The following is a 16,335-nucleotide window of genomic DNA, read 5'->3' on the forward strand; positions in this document are numbered from 1 at the left end:
AATCCCACTCGTTGATCCATATGCCTCAACTCATACTTTCCGGATACTTAATCCCACCTTTATAACCACCCATTTACGCAGTGGCGTTTGATGTAATCAAAGTACCTTTCCGGTATAAGTGATTTACATGATCTCATGGTCATAAGGACTAGGTAACTATGTATCGAAAGCTTATAGCAAATAACTTAATGACGAGATCTTATGCTACGCTTAATTGGGTGTGTCCATTACATCATTCATACAATGATATAACCTTGTTATTAATAACATCCAATGTTCATGATTATGAAACTAATCATCCATTAATCAACAAGCTAGTTAAGAGGCATACTAGGGACTCTCTGTTTGTCTACATATCACACATGTACTAATGTTTCGGTTAACACAATTATAGCATGATATATAAACATTTATCATAAACATAAAGATATAAATAATAACCACTTTATTATTGCCTCTAGGGCATATCTCCTTCGATCTCCCACTTGCACTAGAGTCAATAATCTAGTTTACATTTGTAAAGATATAACACCTTGGCCTTATGGTGCTTTATCATGTATTGCTCACGGGAGAGGTTTTAGTCAACGGATCTGACACGCTCAGAAACGTATGTATTTTGTAATTCATTTGCGTCTCAACGCATCACTCATTTCCAAATGAGTCGGCATTAAATATGTTTGATCTTCTCGGTGGAACCTTAATTCCGCTGTCTCGAAATATGTCACTAATATTGTCACACACAATATAGCTTCAAAGTTCCGACTACGTCGGAACTGCACCAAGTTCTCAAAGAACCTCTTGACTTAACATCCTTTGTCATTGTCAAAATAATAACATACTCTGCCTTCTTTTGTAGAATCCGTCACAATATTTAGAACTCTTCTAAATCTAGCATAGACAACTTCTAGCTCATTGTGCTACCTTTTAAACAACACTTAGTCTAATTTGAGATTGAAATTATATTTTATATGTGACAAAACCTATATCGGTGTAACACCTTACAGCGATTTGTTTGTCATTTCTTCATACAAAAAAATATATATATATATCCTTAGTTCTTCTAAAGTACTCAAGGATATTCTTACTGTCGTCCAATGATCATCATATGAATCATTCTGGTATATGCTCATAACACTTTATAGCACATGATATCTGATTGTGTACATATTATTCGTGATCTATAATCACTCATGTGTTTTTACTCATTGAGTGTCGGATACACTCAAGTCTTGTTAAACCTTCACATGACAAGAACATTTTCTTAATATTTCTATATTGAACTACTTCAATATCCATCATATGTACTTTGACTTAAACTTATTTATGTGTTTCAATCTATCTTCATAGATCTTGACACTAAATTTGTTTCAGTCCATATCCTTTCATTGAAGTTAATTCTCAATGAAACCTTTTTAATCAAGTATATAATTACATCATTTATAACCAACTATATGTCACCTACATAAAGTATTATAAATGTGTCTTAGCGCTCCACTTAATTTCTTGCAAATGCAAGCCTCTTCATCGTCTTTGATGAAATCAAAAACTCTTTGACTATTTCATCTGGTGAAGATTCCAACTCCGTGATACTTACTTCATCCAATTGAAGTTCGTATACCTATCTAGTATTCCACGGACCAGCAAAACTCTTGGTTGTATCTTGTATACACCTTTAATACATACTTCTGATAAGTAATGTATTTTGCCATCCTACTAGCATATCTCATAAAAGAAATATGTAGTGATTACTAGAATAATCCACATAGACTATAAGCATTGCTACGGAAGATCTAATCTTATCGTAGTCAACTCTTTGAACTTTGTCATAAACAATTTTTCGACAAGTCGAGCTCTTTCAAGGATATTTCATCCAAGTCCATCAATTTTATAGATCCATTTACTTTCAAAAAGTATGCATCTATCTTGGATTTCATGGCGTATAGCCATTTTAACGGAGTCAGGGCCCATCATAACTTCTTTGTTTTGTAGTTGGTTTATCATTGTTCAAAATCAATCCTTTGTCCACAAATCATTTATTTGATCACAAAGTAAACCATACCTACAAGGTTCAATAAGTACTTCGATCTCCATGGCTAAAACACTTTGTAGTCATGGGAGCCATGATCGTCGTGGTCGCTTCCGGAACCAATTCCAATGCTGCGCTACTCTGATCATTATGCTCAGGTTCATAAACCTTATCAAATTATATTGTCTTCCCACTCAAATACTTCACTAGAAACAATTTCTTGGAAATAAGAAACATTGACAAACACTTTTGTCTTTGTCTTGTGGGAAGAATTCCCAATCAAATCTCTGGGATAACCAACAAAGACATTCATCCCATTTTGGTTGTAAACTTATTTACTTATGCTATGCATACCAAAATTTAAGAAAAGACTATCAGGGTTCATACCCATGTCATAACTCGTATGGTGTCATTTCAACGGATCATGATGATGCTCTATTCAGTGTAAAAGCGGTAGTCACTAAAGCATAATCCACAAAAATATAATGGCGTCATAATATTTTATCTCATCATTTAATCCAACAAGGTTTGGATACATCTCTCGGATACTATATCATTATTATGATACTCCAAGAAATGTGAGTTGTAGAACAATTTCATGACTCTCTTAGATGTTCGCTAAAACTCGTAATTCAAATATTTTCACCATGATCCAATCATAGATATTTGATTTTTCTATTACGATGATTTCCACTTCATGCTGAATTTTATTTGAATCTATTCAAATGTTTCAAACTTCTTCCTTATTGAATATATCCACACATATATACTCAATTCATCGTTGGAAGTTTTCATGAAGTAGAAGAATCTCCCGCACACAACTATGCTCAGTGAACCACATACATCATTATGTATTTTTCCACTAAGTTTGTTGCCCGTTCAACTCTCGGCCTATGAACGGTATTTCAGTCATTACCTTTTAGAAAAGATTTTGCAAGCGCCAATCGATTCAAAAAAAAAATCAAATGACTCCAAAAATCCATTTGCATGGAGTTCCTTCATGCGTTCCTTTCTAACATGACCTAAATGGCGGTTCCACAAATAAGTGGAATTCAAATCATTTGCCTTATGGCATTTTAGCGTCAGTATTATGTGTGTATGTTTCACCATTAAGATTTATAATAACTTATCCATCGTACATGGAGTAATGTCATAATTTGAACAACTCATTGTTTTTATTTGACCAGAGCAAAATAGCAATTTATTAAGCTCTTTATTATAAATTCTAAGGGTTAGGTAGAATGCCAACGACAATCATAATAACACTTTATTATGTTCCAGACGTGCATTATTACCATATTCCTTATCAGTCACTTAGGCCCTAGTATTCTTGTATTGCGTTGTTTTTGTATGACACTTCATACCAACCAATACAGTACTTATACCCAAGAATTTGTTAGTGTGACTTAACTAGGAATACAACCATAACATGTATATCATTTATATACACCTGAGCTAGACTTTCTAGTCTTTTCTTTTCTTTTTGCCAAAATATCTTTTGCGGTTTCTCTTTTAGCTTTCCTCATTATTCAGAAAAACACTTCAACATCAATAACTTCTAGGTTTGTTGGTCTAATACCAATAACCTTGAGGTTCTTATTTTGAAGTTAATCATCATGTGACAAGTGTTCCAGATTTCACTATTAGTAACTTTGTAATACGATGAACAATTTCACTCATAATTTTATCCATTAATTCATGACAACTTTCTGAGACCATGTATGTACATGCTAGGCTCATAAAGTTTAAACCTTGGTATTTGCATGTGCAAATCTAGCTTGCACCCGTTGTATGCACACGTAGAATCTATCACACCCGATCATCACGTGATGCTTCAAAACGACGAGTCTTAGCAACGGTGCATATTAAGGATGGTCACTTCATGGATATGCGAATATCGTTAGTGCCCCAATAGTTGGAGGATTGTGACGCCTTGCGTCTTCAACCTTCGTACATTCCCATAAAACTTATGAGTTCATGTAGTCTCACCAAATTATATTCTATCATCTTGCAATAAGGTCTTAGATATCACATATATCTCATACCTTGATTATTTCGAAAACTAAATTTTCAGCTCCTTACTTTTCAAACAGATTTGAACTTCAAGTTTCACGGAGACAAGATAACTTTAGGTACTAATTGAAACCATAGCTCTTTGAATCAACAATGTGAGGTTTACTAAAAGTTTGCAATAGGACTTAATCAATTCTTGATTCTTTAACAATACGGTACCAATCCGTAAAGTTTCTTGTCAGATTTTAACAGTATTTCTATCTCAATTACAAGACTAGTGCATGGTAGAAAACGGATGCCAATACTACAAAATTAATTCAAAATACTACTCAGACTATGTTCATGATAATTAGTTCATGTTTAAATCTAATTACTAATGAACTCCCACTTAATACAACATCCCTCATAGTTGTTAAGTGGTACACGATCCAAATCCACTACACCAAAACCGATCATCACGTGAGATGATGTAGATTCAATGGTGAACATCAACATGTTGATCATATCATCCATATGACTCGTGTTCAACCTTTCGGTTCCGTTGTCCCGAGGCCATGTCTGTACATGCTAGGCTCATCAAGCAAACCCAAGTATTCCGCGTGTGCAACATGGCTTACACCCGTTGTATGTGAACGTTGAGTCTATCACATCCGATCATCACGAGATGCTTCGAAACGACGAACTGTACAACGGTGCATACTTAGGGGAGAACACTTTATTATCTTGATATTAATGTGAGGGATCATCTTATAATGCTACCGTCGCGATCTAAGCAAAATAAGATGCATAAAAAGAATTAACATCACATGCAGTTCATATGTGATATGATATGGCCCTTTTGTCTTTGCGCCTTCGATCTTCATCTCTAAAGCACGGACATGATCTCCATCATCAACGGGCATGATCTCCATCATCGTCGGCGTAGCGTCAAGGTTCATGGTGCCGTCTTCATGGTTGTTCACCTCATGTAGCAACTATTACAACTACTTTGAAATACTACTCAACATGAAATTTAAAGACAACCATAAGGCTCCTGCCAGTTGCCACAATACAATAATGATCATCTCATACATATTTATCATCACATTATGGCCATATCACATCAGCAAACCCTGCAAAAACAAGTTAGACGTCTCTAATTTGGTTTGCATATTTTACGTGGTTTAGGGTTTTCGAGTAAGATCTAATCTACCTACGAACATGAACCACAACGGTGATACTAGTGTTGTCAATAGAAGAGTAAATTGAATCTTCACTATAGTAGGAGAGACAGACACCCGCAAAGCCTCTTATGCAATACAAGTTGCATGTCGAACGAGGAGCAAGTCTCATGAACGCGGTCATGTAAAGTTAGCCCGAGCCGCTTCATCCCACTATGCCACAAAGATGCAAAGTACTCAAACTAAAGACAACAGGAGCATCAACGCCCACAAAACCATTGTGTTCTACTCGTGCAACCATCTATGCATAGACACGGCTCTGATACCAATGTAGGATAAAGTTGCATAGAAAACAAAAAAATTCCTACCGCGAACACGCAATCCAAGCCAAGATGCAATCTAGAAGACGGTAGCAACGAGGGGTATCGAGTCTCACCCTTGAAGAGATTCCAAAGCCTACAAGATGAGGCTCTTGTTGCTGCGGTAGACGTTCACTTGCCGCTTGCAAAAGCGCGTAGAAGATCTTGATCACGATCGCTTCCGGCGCCACGAACGGGCAAGCACCTCCGTACTCGGTCACACGTTCGGTTGTTGATGAAGACGACGTCCACCTCCCCGTTCCAGCGGGCAGCGGAAGTAGTAGCTCCTCTTGAATCCGACAGCACGACGGTGTGGTGTCGGTGGTGGTGGAGAAATCCGGCGGAGCTTCGCTTAAGCGTGCGGGATGTGGTGGAGGAGAGAGACCGCTAGGGTTTGGGGAGAGAGAGGGGTTGGGCGCCGGCCCTCTAAGGGGTGCGGCCAAGGCTGAGGCTTGAAGTGGCCAGCCCCCTCTCCTATGCCCCTCATTATATAGGTGGAAGCCCCAAGAGTTCTAGTCCAAGTCTTCGAATAAGACCCCAACACTAAAACCTCCCATATGTGGGAAACCTACTCAAGGAGGAGTCCTACCCAAGGTGGGACTCCAACCTTTCCTTGAGGTGGGTTGGCCGGCCACCCTAGAGGAGTCCACCTTGGACTCCTCCCCTTTAGGGTTGGCTGGCCATGCAAGGTGGAGTCCCTCCGGGACTCTACTTTCCATGGTGATTTTTTCCGGACTTTTCTAGAACCTTCTAGAACCTGCCATAAATGCACCGGATCATTTCCAAACTTGGAATATGACTTCCTATATATGAATCTTATTCTCCGGACCATTCCGAACTCCTCGTGATGTCCGGATCTCATCCGGGACTCCGAACAAATATTCGAACTCCATTCCATATTCAAGTTCTACCATTTCAACATCAAACCTTAAGTGTGTCACCCTACGGTTCGCGAACTATGCGGACATGGTTGAGTACTCACTCCGGCCAATAACCAATAGCGGGATCTGGAGATCCATAATGGCTCCCACATATTCAACGATGACTTCAGTGATCGAATGAACCATTCACATACGATACCAATTCCCTGTGTCACGCGATATTTTACTTGTCCGAGGTTTGATCTTCGGTATCACTCTATACCTTGTTCATCCTCGTCTCCGACAAGTACTCTTTACTCGTACCGTGGTATGTGGTCTCTTATGAACTTATTCATATGCTTGCAAGACATTAGACGACATTCCACCGAGAGGGCCCAGAGTATATCTATCCGTCATCGGGATGGAAAAATCCCACTGTTGATCCATATGCCTCAACTCATACTTTCCGGATACTTAATCCCACCTTTATAACCACCCATTTACGCAGTGGCGTTTGATGTAATCAAAGTACCTTTCCGGTATAAGTGATTTACATGATCTCATGGTCATAAGGACTAGGTAACTATGTATCGAAAGCTTATAGCAAATAACTTAATGACGAGATCTTATGCTACGCTTAATTGGGTGTGTCCATTACATCATTCATACAATGATATAACCTTGTTATTAATAACATCCAATGTTCATGATTATGAAACTAATCATCCATTAATCAACAAGCTAGTTAAGAGGCATACTAGGGACTCTTTGTTTGTCTACATATCACACATGTACTAATGTTTCGGTTAACACAATTATAGCATGATATATAAACATTTATCATAAACATAAAGATATAAATAATAACCACTTTATTATTGCCTCTAGAGCATATCTCCTTCAACGAGGAGCCTACCAGCAGCTGCGCCGGCGGCAGCGATGACGACGACGAGGGCAGCAACGGCCCTTAGATTAGGGACTACTAGCATAGGACTAGTTGTAGTAATCGGTTTTTGTTCTTTCTTCCTTGAGCAATCGGCTCTTCTCTGTAAAAGCACTTTTATTAATGAAGAAAACATATCTAAGCCGATTCTGTCCTTTTACCAGTTTTGACGATTGTCAAAGTAAGTCAACACACCAAGAGCCGATGGCAGCGCATCGGCCCTTGCCATAAAACGCGAGCAAGGCCAACTCTGTTGCTTATTCAAACGGTAACCTGCGACTTATCCGAAAGAGCAACACTCAGATCCCCAAATCGCCGCTCGAAAAGATCCAACTCACGGCCACACGAACCTCAGATCTCAATCGTGCAGGCTCGCACCCGCAACGGACCCAATGGCGGAATCATCCAACGCCAACGCTATGGTCTCCAGCCTGAAGGTAATCCTTAACCGCTCCTCGCTATCCGAACATAGTGCTAGAATTAACAACAAGCATCTGAATTAATGCTTCGTTCCATCATTAATTTCTAGGTATCAGACATTCTACTGCCACATCCTTCCCTTGAGAAACCGCAGGAATAGCCGATGCTTTGGCCTTATCACTGTCTCTCCTTGAGAAACATGAAGACCTTCTGAAAACCATCGGCTATTTTTGGTCTGATGCTTTGAATTGCTTCATGTTTGGTCATGGCCCCATGACACCAACCTTACTGGACGTGGTCATGATCACTGGTTTAGACATTGCATCCCCATTCCTCGCAACCTCTCCTTTACCTCGTCAACCGATGGTTTTGAGACTTGGTGGTCAATGTGGAAGACTCACGCCTTCGGAGAGCTGCGGGACCATTGCCGAAACAGCTTGCTGCTGAATATGACATCCTCGCGGAAGCGGTACCACTACTCACAATTTATTTTTTAAGTGGTTTGCGCTGATTTCCCTTTATAACCTTGCTCTGTCTTCCTGCAGCAACAGGACGGTCCTGACCCTGTAGATGATGACGGCTCCCCTTTTCAGATTCCTCCCAGCAGCTCCGGTGGTCCTCTTCTGCAAAAACTCACCACCTTTGAAGAAGGTTGTGATGCAGAGCCAGCCGATAACACCCAAATCGGCTTCAAAAAGCAGAGTGTCTACTAGGTCAGCTGCCCCCCGAGCCTCAGTCAAGGCGAGAACAGCGGTGAGGAAAGTAGCTGCCAGGAAGACTCTGAAGCGCCAAAGCCCTACTCCAGCTGAAGAAGGCTCGCACGTAAGTTTCGCCCATGCTTTGGCTGATTCCATTTCATCCTTCTAGGCTTCTGCATCATACTTGTATTTCTTCTACAAACCTCCACTGAAGAAAACTCTAGTGAGGACACACAGTCCAGTCGAAGGGACTCGAGCTCAGGCAATTCTGAGAAAACCACCACGCAGAGCCAGCCAGACTTGCCACCGTCGGCTTCTAAGAAAAGGTCAGCCCCTGAACCTGCCGTTTCCCAAACTCCCATCAAAGCGGGGCAGAGCAGCCTACGCACAAAAAATCGATGCATCAAGAGAGCTCGCAAGGAACCGCAAGCCACTCCATCAAACCAGGAGATATCAAATGTAACTACATCCTCTCCTCGGCTCATTTTGCATGCTGACCCCTTGTCGTTCTTATCGGCTAACCTCTCCCTCTGCAGACTGATGACACCTCCAGTGGGGAAGTCGAGGAGGTACCCATGCCATCCGCCACTCTGGTCCTAGCAACTTCTACGAGTGTAGTTGAGAAGGTGGCCAACTTGGCCAAACCGACAGCAGAAACACCAGAGCCGATCACCTCTTCTTCCGTTGAAAGCCGATATTGCAGACAAATGCCAATGGCTTAATGAGAAAAAGGCTGCCTTGGACGCCAAAACTGACACATCTGACAGCACTGCTGAACTGGCGACCTTGCGCAAAGAGTTGGAGGTCCTCGAAGAGGAGGTTCGGGCAACAAAACAGCTCATTGAAGCTAAGGAAGCTCTCATCGTTCACTCCCTCGAGGAAGCAGAAGGCCTCAAAGCTGAACTGAAGACCGACTTGGCCGAAATCCGCGCCTTGAACACGCAGCTGGTAGATCCCGTGTAATTTGTACTAGAGTCGATGGCTGTGCATCGGCTTTTTACATTCTGAAGTCGATGTCTTCGCATCGGCTGTACTTGTATACTGTTGTCTTCGCATATTTTCTCAAGTCGATGTCTGTGCATCGGCTGTGACTTGCATGTACATTTTTTTTTACTGGCCAATTTTTCTACCGGCCCCCAATATTTCACTGCACATATCGCACGTGTTCATCTGATTAGGTCCCCCCCGAGCCGAATCTGTCAGGTAACTGCAGATATCGGCTCTGTAGTTAGCCAAGGCACTGTACTTGAACATCGGCTTCGTCAGGACCAATGTTGTCTTCTTCCAGTTCATCAGCCGATATGAACCCAGACCCTAGCTTTCCGTCACTTGTTAGATCGACACTGAATACAGGGAAAACGTATGGTAAGGATAATATGGGCCGATTGCTGGAATCGGCCCCCATTTTGATTGTATTGCTCAATGAAGGTTTACATCTTGGACCTGCTTTACTATAACTACGTGACATGCTTGAGACAAGATTATTCCTTTTTATTTTTTGGGGCCGATCACAAGGATCGGCCTTGCCACGTACGTCCATAGATTTTGCTCTTGTTACATGGTCAGCCGGTGGATAAGACCAGCCTCACCCCGTCTTTTGTCACGTCGACGCGCTCGCAGTCGTCCAAAGTGATGCCTGAGAGTGGCTCTTGGCCTGTCGTCTCCCAAACGTTCATGCCAGCCGTTGAAATCTCGGCTGAGTCATCTGCGTGGACGACTTCTACTTCATCTCCATCCCATCGTATTAAACATTGGTGCATAGTGGATGGAATGCAACGAGTTGGCGTGGATCCAATCTCTCCCTAGCAGGACAGCATAGGTGCTCTTGCTATCGACAATAAAGAACGTCGTAGGGATGGTTTTTCTTCCTACGGTCGGATCCACGTTCGGAACACCTTGTGCTTCGGATACTTGGCCGTTGAAATCGCTCGGTGTAACGTTGGTCTTGATCGGATCCGAGCTAGAGCGTCCCAACCGACGTAGCATGGAGTATGGCATAATGTTGATCGCCGCTCCGGTGTCCACCAGCATCTTGTTGACAGGCTGCCCATTGATATAACCTCGTAAGTACAGGGCCTTCAGGTGTCTGTAGCTCCTTTCTCGTGGCTTCTCAAAGATAACTGGTCGTGGGCCGTAGTAAAGTTGTGCCACAGGTGCTTCGTCTAATCCTGGAGCATAAAACTCCGCTGGAAGGACGAACACCATGTTTGTGCCAGCCGATGTCTCATCATCGGCTTTCCTTTGTTTGGGGCGCCACTCTTTCTTTTGTGGTCGACCTTCTTCGTCCCGAAGTTCGCTGAATTTTCGCGGCCGGATCAGGCCGCGCCTTCCTTAACGTGTGTAGGTATAACCTTTCGGCTTCCTCCAAACCACGTAGTCGCTGAACCCTACGCTTTTGGGAACGGCTGAGTCCATCAGGCACCACCTTGGCCGGTGGTACTTATCTTCTTCTTCTTCATCGTCGTCTTCTAACTCCTCGAGATCTTCCACCCGAGAGGACTCAGCGTGCTTGTTCCGAGATGGGAGAGGCCCTAGACGTTTGAATACTGACACGTCTCCTGCACCCTTCTTCTTCTGTCTACATTCTCGGCGCTTGCCGATTGTAGGCAATCGGCTCATTCCTGAATCCCAGCAGTGTCTGAAGAAGGGACAGTCCCAGTGCATATCCACGTCGTCTTGCTCTCTTGACTTTTCCTTGGCATGGCGCTCATATCGCTCCTCGTCGCGATCATGCCGACGATGTCTCCTGGCGTCCCTGCTAGCCAGCGTATCGTCGGCGTTGGTCGTATTGACTCACGTATTTGTTGAGGAGGTGATCAGAGAGAGGTCGCTGATATCGCACATTCTTCACTTCTCCCTCTGTGATGTAGCGCTTGCCATCGTGCCGGAGCCGATCGCGTGGAACGGCTTCCTCTTTGTCCTTGTTATGAGAGCGGCTTCCCTCGTCTCTGTCCTTACCAGAGTGGTGCCCAGGTCCTACCATGTTTATGTTGAACGAGAAACCTGGCTGGCACTTCCCAGGGTAAGTGCACTCCACCATGTTAACGGCGGGGAAAGGGTGTGTGTCGACTTTCATGGCGTACTGGCTGAAGATTAGACGCCCTTGTTCTATCGCCATTTGGATCTGCTGACGCCACACCCTGCAGTCGTTGGTGGTATGGGTGAACGTGTTATGCCACTTGCGGCATGGCTTTCCGTTCAGCTCTCGTGCCGTGGGGATTTTGTGGCCTTCGGGTACCTTTAGCTGCTTCTCCTTAAGTAAGAGGTCGAAAATTTGCTCAGCTTTGGTCCCGTCGAAGTCAAACCCTCTTGGAGGACCTTGTGGCTTAACCCATTTGCAGGACACGGGGCTTGCCCCCCGAGTCCATTCAGCCACTTCTACCTCTTGATCTCTCGCGGAGCCTTCATCTTCATCTGCCTCAACCAGGACTACCGCACGCTTGAATTTATCCTGGTACAACTCTGGGTGGCGCTGTTCATATAATGACAGCTTCACGAACCATATGCGCCGGTGAAGGGTAGTCTCGCTTGGGAAGCCATATCCTTGATCGGTGAGGCGAGACCCACCACCGCCAACTCGATCGCTTCTTTTTCGGTCAAACGAGCCGAATAGCATCGGTTCCTAACGGTCCTGAAGCGCTGGATGTATTCTCGACACCGTTTCTCCGCGCTTCGTCGTACTTGTGCTAGATCGGCAATGCCAGCCTCGGAAGCCTCGCGAGTGATACCGCATGTGGAACTGTTCTTCCAACCGCTTCCGAGTCCGGATTGAGTCCGGTGGCAGCGATGTGTACCACCCGAAAGCCGATCCTCGTGAGGGACTGCGCGAAGAACCTCACACGTAGTTCATCCGATGCTGAGATCGTGCCTGACTGCGCCAAATATCGGCTCACATGTTCGATTGAACTGGAGCCATCTGACCCACTAAACTTGGAAAATTCAAGGAGCCGATATTTGGGTGGTAGTGGGATCAAATCGTACTCGTTGGGGTACGGCTTGGAATAGCCGATTGCCCTCCTTTTCGGCACCATGCCGAACTGGTCTCTCAAGATTGTACTGATCTGATCCGCGGTGCTCGGCTGCAGGAGTCGAGCTCCGAAGATTCGCTCGGAGTGGCATACTTAGCCAGCCACGCTTGCTTCTCAAGCTCCGAGCCAGCTGCAGGAGTTGAGCTCCGGAGGTTCGTCGGAGTGGCATACTTAGCTAGCCACGTCTCGCTTCTCAAGATCTGATCCGAAGCTCCTCCCTGCTGTTCCGAAGTCCCCGTCTGTTGCGGTCCGGTTCGTGAGTGCCCGATGCATGCGATGCCCGGCACGTATGTGCACGTGTACCCGTGAGGGATCTCCTTAGGCGCCTCATACAAGAACCGGTAATCACTAGGGTCACCACCGATCTTGTAGACGACGAATGCCGGTGAACTCGACACTTCCGGTGCCGCCAACGCGAACGGCAGCGGTGGTCGGGACCGGAGTGGTATCTCTCCTTGGTGAGTCCCTAGAGCAGGTCCCGACGGAGAGTACCGATGCCTCATGATTTCCCGGATCACCCGAAGGGCAACACGCTCCAAAGCGTTCACCGAGGCTCTCGAGAATGGCGGTGCGGTGAATGAGCTACCATGAAATTAATCTCCCGACGCGAGACCCGGTGCGTTCTTCGAAGGGGTAGACAGGTCCACTCCATCGAGCGCGCCTTCAGGTGAGAACCCTTTCCACCTAATGCCGTGTGAGCGGGTCCTCTGGAAAGAGCCGATGAGGTCGGCTTCGAGGATAGCTTTGACCTCGTCATACTTCTTCTTGAGCTCCTCAGTCAGATCTTCGTACGTGACTGGAGTACCTTCCGCCATATCAGATTTAGATGGCGATGCAGTTGATGTCGGAGATGGTCCCACCGGGCGTGCCAGAATGTGTTGCGGTCAGAAACCCACCGGCGAGCAACGACGGGCAACACAGTAGAGCCGGGAGGCTCCCAGAACTGCGGCTGGCCCTGGTCCCTCGAGCGACGGCCCGCAAAGCCTCGGCACGCACGTCCGATGCTCGGTGCAGGGCGTGCCACCCGACCTATACCCGGTCGGGAAGGTGATGGATTTGCTTCGCTTAGTTTCCTGCATGGCATACACGTAAACATTAAATACGAGCCTCGATCGGCTCTCAGGTTATCCTGTGAATCGGCTCAAGGAGCCGATCCACCCATGATTCGTATGAGGTCTACGATCACATGGTGGTCCTGCTTGATTGATATAAAAATAAAACGACCTACGACGATTTAGGGTTTTCACCACATAATCGGAACATCCTACGCGTGATTGAGCCTGGCAGCCACGCACGGTGATAATAAACCAACCCTAGACAAGGCCTAAAAACCAACATGAAGTTGATCCCCGGAACATCTTATCTAGGGCTAGCAAACTACACCCTACGTGCTACTGGATCCTTCAACCCGTTTGCAAGGCCTAACTATGCAGATATTAAACTAATCCTTGAAGAACAAGGAGCAATCATAACGGATCGGATCTACTAAATAATGATCAAGCGAGGTGTCGCCCTTACACCTAAGATAGGTGTAAGGGCGGCTAAACGTCTAAGGGTTGCATGGACAAAAGCATGTGACACGATGAAACAATGCTAACCCTAACACATCTATGATAACTACGTTGCTCGCCATCAACAAGGCTTCAGCACGAGCAACGCATGAACAACGAATAAACGTATATCGCCTAGATCGCAAGATGCGATCTAGGCAGCATGATGCTTACCGGAAGAAACCCTCGAAACAAGGGGTTGGCGATGCGCCTAGATTGGTTTGTGATGAACGTGATTGTTGTTTTTCTCAATAACCCTAGATACATATTTATAGTCCGTAGACTTTCTAACGTAGGAATAATCCCAACCGTGCACGAGCCAAATTCTATCTAACCGACACGCATCCTACTATATTTACAGATACACGGGCAAACTAGCCCAAACTTTGTATACAAGGCCGATTCATGTATTTCTTCCGTGTATATTCTTCAAGCCCATCTTAATCCCGACCCACCTCTGATCCGGTCAAATTCTTGTGATAACAATCCTATAACCTGGTCTCTCAACAACCACCTTGAGACCGGTAAAAGGAAAACCTAGCAAGGCCATACATTTGCCTTACGCATCTCGATTTATCTTGATGATGACGCTTCATGCTTCATTTAAGTCGGAATGCCCACTTGATCATTGTTGCTTCGTGAATACTCATGATTACGATATGAGATCCACTATCGAGGGTGATCCTCGGCAATGCCCTCCGATAGGGGCTTAGGGTTGATGGAATCCTGCAAGCTGACACGAGACATCGGTTCACAGACAAGCGGGGAGAGCGATTTACCCAGGTTCGGGGCCCTCGATGAGGTAAAACCCTTACGTCCTGCCTGTCTGTTCTTGATTATGATGATAATGGGTTACAATGGGGTGCCGAATAGTTCGGCTAAGATCTCGTCGAGATGGCTAAGCGCTAAGGTGACCTAGCTTTAAGCTTCTGTTGGCTAAGATTGCTAAGGTTGATTCTGTCCCTCGACAGCCCCTCTCCTGGCCTTTATATAGGAGGCCAGGTCTCAAGAGGTCTAATCGAGTACGACTAGGTTTACAGTAGATCTATCTCTAAGCTTTCCTTGTTCGGCTCCTTCTGTGTCTTGTACTTTAAGGAATCTTCCGTTGCACCGTCCTAGCAGCCCATCTTGCCGTCGAGTGCCTTCATGGGCCTCCAACTAGGAAATACAGGGTAGGGCAACATTGGTTACCCGAAGGGTAATGCCCACGTCGCATGGCCCCGAGTGTCTAGCCGAAGGTAGTTCGGGTAGAGACTAAAGCATGCCTCCACCAATGTTCTTCTCCTTGGTTGTTCTTGTTCTTCTTGAATCTGCATCATCTTCTTCTGTCGGGTGCGCGTCAGCGCTCCCGATGGGAGTAGCCCCCGAGTCTAGGTACGGATGCTTGCAATCCGTGCGTAGACTCAAGTTGTACCACTCGAACATTTTGCTCTGCCGAAGTTTTTCCCCGAGTCTTCGTGGGTCATCCGATATACTTTCCTCTTGCAAGGGATAATGAGTAACGTGCCCAACTTTTGCTGGTTAACTGCCGATGGCAAAACAACGTTACCCTACACAGAATCAAGTCCCTGGGCTTGATCCTGGAGCGCAAAATTTTTTCTGTCGGGTGCGCGTCCAGCGCTCCCGATGGGAGTAGCCCCCGAGTCTGGGCACGGGTGCTTGTAACCGGGTGCAGACTCGAGTCGAACAATTATCCCTTCCTTCAAGGCCCTTTTTTTCTTCGAGTCTTCATTCTTTCGGGTGCGCGTCCAGCGCTCCCGATGGGAGTAGCCCCCGAGTCTAGGTGCGGAGGCTGGCAATCCGTGCGTAGACTCAAGTTAACCATCCGATACCTTTTTACTCCTTCGACTGCTTTTGACTACATCCATGATGTCATTGATGACGTGCCACTGCTGTGGCCTGGTTGACGGGACTTGACCTAACGGGCCCATCCTAGTTCTGCGCGGGCAGTTTCTAGGATTTGACCAGTGCATGCGCAGCGACATAGGTGCCTCCTCGATTTTCGCGCAAACGTGGGAATAATGAGCCGCCGGTTCCGTTCCTTCATTAAGCGCCACGTGTACAGCCAGATCTGCTCCACCTCCCGCGACGTTTGTGGAGTTATGGCCATGATCTTGCCTCAATTTTTACGACATAAATAGGGGGCCTTCTCACTTTTTCTTTTCACGCCTCCTACTGCTCATCTTCTTCGCCCGTCCTTTCGTGCTTCCTCTGTTCTTCCCTCAAAAGCTTCAGTCGCCATGGGCAAGAAGAAGGGTGCCGCACTTCGGACGCGGCC

The sequence above is a fragment of the Lolium rigidum genome, chromosome 3 (genome assembly GCF_022539505.1).
Source record: "Lolium rigidum isolate FL_2022 chromosome 3, APGP_CSIRO_Lrig_0.1, whole genome shotgun sequence".
Lineage (NCBI taxonomy): Eukaryota > Viridiplantae > Streptophyta > Magnoliopsida > Poales > Poaceae > Lolium > Lolium rigidum.